This window comes from Callithrix jacchus, chromosome 20, assembly GCF_049354715.1.
Source record: "Callithrix jacchus isolate 240 chromosome 20, calJac240_pri, whole genome shotgun sequence".
Lineage (NCBI taxonomy): Eukaryota > Metazoa > Chordata > Mammalia > Primates > Cebidae > Callithrix > Callithrix jacchus.
Genome location: NC_133521.1, coordinates 45102386 through 45108385, shown reverse-complemented (window position 1 = coordinate 45108385; position 6000 = coordinate 45102386).

Here is a 6000-nt window from a genome sequence, read left to right as displayed (position 1 = left end):
CGAGCCAAGATTGTGCCACTGTACCCCAGCCTGGGCAACAGAGTGAGACTCCATCTCAAAACAAACAACTCAATGGTTTCACTTAGGAGCCTTGACTTCCTCCCAGTTTTACTGGCCCAAGTCCAGTGATGATGGTATCGGTGTTCACCACCCTTGGGTGCCTACAAAGCGCTGGATCCTCAGTGTTCATGGTCCTCGAGCCACACAGCGATGCTGCAAGGCATCACGCATTACGCGGTGAGATAACCAAGGCACAGCAGGAGCACGGCACCCCCAAGCACACAGAGATAGCAAGTACAGAAGCCAGGTGTCCGGAGCCCTGGTCTTTTCCAGCGTTCTCGCTTATTAACAGCTGCTAACCATTCATAAGCCGACAGGGTGAGGAGCGTTCCAGCGTGGTCTGCTTGGGGCCGAGGCAGGCGGAGGCTGGTGTTCACGTGAGTGATAATCACAGTGCAAGAGCCAAGTGAGCGCTGAGGAGTGAGAATGCCGTGGACAACATGCCTCTTCCACAGGTGTCCTCCGTCAGGGCCAGCCGTGGGTTTGGCAGCAGGAAACCATGGACAGACAGCCTCTCCAGCCTCCTCCTGGTCACACGTCCCCGGAGATGCTAATGAGTGACACAGACTCAATAACTTCCTTCCCTCCTCCCAGCACTGCTGCTCATTCTCAGAGAAAGAGCCACGGGGTGAACGGGAAAGAAGGCGTGTTCACGGCTGCATCATCCACAGCCGATGCGGTGGTGATTCATCTGGCAGACCTGGCCTTCAGATAACGGTGCTGGAATAAACCCACGCGACTATCGGGGGCTGTGTGTGTATCTGCCCCGTGGAAAAGTGAGTGATTACTGAGCACCTACATGATCGGAAATGGGCTGTAATCGAGGAAGATGACCATGAAGACTGTGGGAGCAGCAGGACAGCGGCAGCCCTGGATGATGTCAGCCCCGGCCCGCCACCCCGTGGAAAGCAGCAGGGGGTCTAGAGGGGATCTGGGGTCAGTCAGATTGGGATTGGAAACCTGGTGCTATAGCTTACCAGGTGTGACCTCACACAGGTATATAACTTCGCTGAGCTGTACTATCCCCATTTACAGATGGAACTCTGATTGGGTTCTGGCACCCACACTCTTTGCACAGTCATGGCCTTCAGGGGAGCCTGGCTCCAGCTGCAGAAGGCACAGTCTAACTGGTCCAGGGTGACTGATGCAGTCACCCTTGGTGAATGGTGCAGGATGACTCTTATTCTCCGCTGTGGTTAGTTTAACCACGGCCAGGTGAGACAATCTGGCCAGTAAGAATCTGCAGAGGACCTTCAGGAAAGGGATTTTTTTGCCTTCATAGTCTTTGTTCTGCGGCTGGGTGCTGGCTGGAATGGCTGCAGCCACGCGAGTGTATGAGGACAGCCAGGCTGAGGCTAAGGCTGACACACTAGGAGGGCAGAATATATAGACGGAAAGAGCCTGTGTCCTCAGTGGTGTCCTCGAGTCAAGGAGTCAACCAACTCTGGAGAGCCTCAGACCTCAGGACATCTTGACAATGGCGCAGGCCCTTTGAGTTGCATTTTCTGATGGATGCAGCCCCAGGCACCCAACCTGGGGCAGGGCCATGTTGAGGATTAAATGTGTAAAAAGCCTAACACGATGCCAGACACACAGTAGCTTCTGTTTTGTGGAGGTGACGATGTGAGAAGAAGTACAGCCAGGCAACACAACGCTGGGGCTTCGTTCATTCACGTACTTCATTCATTCACGTACCCGTCAGGCTCACCAGCTGGGAACGGAAATTCCTCAGGGGAGACACAGTGCCTTGGGCCTCTTTCCTATGCCCAGTGTCTGCCTTAATAAATGCTCTGGCGGCTCACGCCTGTAATCCCAGCACTTTGGGAGGCCGAGGCTGGCAGATCATGCGGTCAGGAGGTGGAGAACATCCTGGCCATGGTGAAACCCCATCTCTACTAAAATACAAAAAATTAGCCCGGCGTGGTGGCGCGCACCTGTAGTCCCGAGGCTGACGCAGGGAAATCGCTTGAGCCCGGGAGACGGAGTTCACAGTGAGCTGAGATCGTGTCACTGCACTCCATCCTGGTGACAGAGCAAGAGTCCATCTCAAAAAAAATAAATAAGAGAAAGACTCCATCTCAAAAAAAAAAAAAAAAAAAAGCTCTGATACTGACCCCATGGTAAACAATGACATTTGCCTCTGTATGCATTAACCATGGCTACAAACACACTGAAAAAGAAGTAGCTGAAAAACAATACTCACGAATTCTCACACACCTGCAGGTAGAGGAGGCTGAGGGTCAGCTGATCTAGACTGGGTTCAACTGGGCAGCTCCGGATTTACCCATCTTGGGGTCCACTAAGGCCTGCTGATCTGGGCTGAGTTCAGCTTGGATGACTCTGATCCCCTGTTTCTCATGTTCCCTGTGGGACCAGAGGGCTAACCTGGGCATGTTTCTGTCTGGCTGATGGCAGAGGTGTAAGAGAGCAAGCCCGACCGCAAAGCCTTTGGTCAGATCCTGCCCACCGTCCTTCCTCATCTCCCTTGCAAATGTGGGTGGCCATTGGTACAGTGTTGGCAAATGAGATTGAAGCAGAAATCTATTAGAGGGTTTCTCAGGGGAAAAACAGAAGCATTTGCTTTTCCTCATCTGCTGGTTTCATCCCTTACTCCCTTTTTCTTGCATTGAATGCAGGATGCAATGCTTGGAGCTACGGCAGTCATATTGCTACCATGAGGAAAAGCCAAGAGAATCACGGTTGCTGTTCCAACATAACTGAGCATCATTACTGGAGCGGCATCAGCAACTGCCCGTCTCTGGACTTCGTGTTGTGTCAGAAAATAAGCCTCATATGTTTATGTCATTGTTAATTGCAGCCAAAGACATTTGTCACTAAAACCCAAAAACAACTAAGTAGGATAGTGCAGGATCTATACTAAGTGGACCGTTGGAATAAATGAGAAAGTCATATACTGTGTTTCAATTCAAGTTCCATCAGCCATTCACCCAACAAATGTGTACACTAGTCACTGTGAGCAAGCAGATCCAGCCCCTGCCCTCCAGGGGCTTCTAGGCAGCAGGTAACATGGGTGAAGTCTTATCTAATGACAGAAGCTCGTATGGACAGTGACTAGAACATGTTACTGAAAAATGTTCTCACATCTATAACACAGAAGTTTGACCGAGCATGTAATTGATCCAGAATCTGAAGATGTTGTGAGTCAGATCAGCTAATTCCTCCCAAACGTAGGTTACTAAGTGGATTTGCCGGTTGACCCCTGGAAGTCCCTCTGCCACTTCGAACTTTACTTTCCCCATTTGCTAATTAAAGAGTTGACCTGAATGACTGTTGAGTTCTCTTCCAGTTCAAATCTTTCCCTTCCTGAGATGAATGCCATGTTATAAGAAAATATTAACAATGTTTTAGGAAAATTCCACTTTACAAGCAAGCATTTGGGTGAAACCACAGTTATACATGACAAACCATAATTGATTGATGAGATAGCCCGCTCTTTGGAGAAATTAACGTAGTAGCACAATCTTTACAGAAGAAAACGTTTCTGTTTGGGAGAAGCCTTGTAAAAATTTATGTAAGAAGCCAGAATGGGCTGGGCACAGTGGCTCATGCTTGTAATCCTAGCACTTTGAGAGGCTGAGGAGGGTGGATCCCCTGAGGTCAGCAGTTCAAGACCAGCCTGGCCAACATGGCAAAACCCCAAGACTCTGTCAAAAAAAAGAAAAAAGCTCGGGCGCAGTGGCTCACACCTGTAATCCCAGCACTTTGGGAGGCCAAGGCAGGTGGATCACTTGAGGTCAGGAGTTTGAGGCCAGACAGGACTACATGGCAAAACCCTGTCTCTACTACTAAAAATACAAAAATTAGCCAGGTGTGGTGGCAGGCGCCTATAATCCCAGCTACTGGGGAGGCTGAGGCAGGAGAATCACTGAAGCCCGGCAGGTGGAGGTTGCAGTGAGTTGAGATCGCACCATTGCACTCCAGCCTGGGCAACAAGAGCGAAACTCCATCTCAAAAAAAAAAAAAAAAAATGGCAAGAAACACCACTTGCAAATGCTCAATGAGCACTGACTGCATACATGGTACCCATCTGGAGCTGGAAATCCAAAGTGACAAATTTAATCAGCCATGGCCCCCGCTCTCAAAGAGCTGAGAATTTACTGAAGCCGCTGATCTATGTGTATCGCCATGGTCAGATTCCACAGGAGCACACGGGTGGGCTGTGTGTAACACCAGAGGTGGTTCTGACAGTTCTGTGCCAGCATCCTAACGAAGAGCCATCCCTCTGTAAGGGAAAAGAAGCAGGAGTGCCAAGGGTTAAATGTGTGCAAGGAATCATATGTATGACACATGGACCGGCAGCTTACAAAAGTGTTAGCCCCCCCCAAACCACCCTCAAAGTCTGAAGCTGAAGCCAGCTTTCAGGTATGTATTAGTATATAGAAATACATGTTAATATACATTAATATGCAATTTGCACGTATTCGTATTGATAGGAACACAGGACCTACATATGCACGCACACATACTTATTACAGCTGCTGTGGCTTAAATGCAAGGGCAAGGTCCTCTGCTTTCTCAGGAACCCCCTAATGTGATTAGGGTCACACAGCAGAGAAGACACAGGCTTCATCATCAAGCAGACCTGGACCTGTCCTTCCTGGCTGTCTACCCTGGGCAAGTGGCTTCTCTAAGCCTAAGTTCTTCATCTATAAAAGGGGAAGAATGTTCTACTTGCAGGACGGTTGTGAGGGCCAAGTGAAATGAGGACATGAACCCCTCACACATGTCAGCATCCGGGACACCAGCCATAGCTGTGCGGCTGCAGGAACCTGGTCCACACCACCCTCCTCGCCAGAGTCGCCATCCAGACCCCACCCTGACCCACAGCTGCTCTGGAGGGGACAGAGCAGTGGGATTTGGAATCAGGAGACCTGGATTCAATCCTAGCCCTGCAGGTATCTGCTGGCCTCTCCCAGGACCTGATTTCCTCCTTGGCCAGGTGAGGATAATGATCTATTGATTTCAAAGCATGTCACTAGGGCTAAATGAGGCATAAAGGTGCTTTGACCCCTGGCACTTCTGCCCTTCCTGTTTTCAGTGCCAAAACCCTCAGCCTGGCCAGGCTTGGCAGGAGGCACTGTGAAGCTGCTCGCCTGAACCCCAGCTCTGTCCCTGGCGGGTGGGCTGTCCCTTGCAAGGGGCCCCTTTGTGCCCCAGCTGTTTCATCTGTAAATGATAACAGCCAGCACCAGCTTTGCTCTGATGGAAGCCCTGGAGTTAAGCCCCTCCCTACGCCTCCGTATGGTCCGCTTCAGGCAAGGCGGCCACTGTGGCGGTGACTGTCAGAATTGCTCTCCGACAGGGGCGTTGCTTCCATCAAACTCAGGTGGGAGTGTCTGTGTTGTAAACACAAGCACACACACTACACACACACACACAGCATATGCCACACGTATGCACACAACACACATAGCACATGTATATGTATCCACACACCACATAGCACATAGAAGACACACACATTCCACACACTACACACATATATACATATGCCATACACCTACACGAATACGCAGCGCATGCCACATGTATGCACATGAATGACACAAACCACATCTATCACAGAAACATATAAACACATACATCACACACACAGCACATGCCACATACACATATGCACATCACATAACACACACACTTACACATTTCACACACACCACACACAAACATATACACCACACATACACAGCACATGCCACACACAGACCACATATACACTCCACATAGCACACACAACACACACACTTCACACACAACACATGCCACATATATACCACACATACCCACACATGTACATAAACACATACACAGCACGTCTTACACACACAACACATACACACCACAAAGCACATGCAACATGCACACATTCCACACACATCATATGCCACACACATCACATGCCACACATACCACACATTC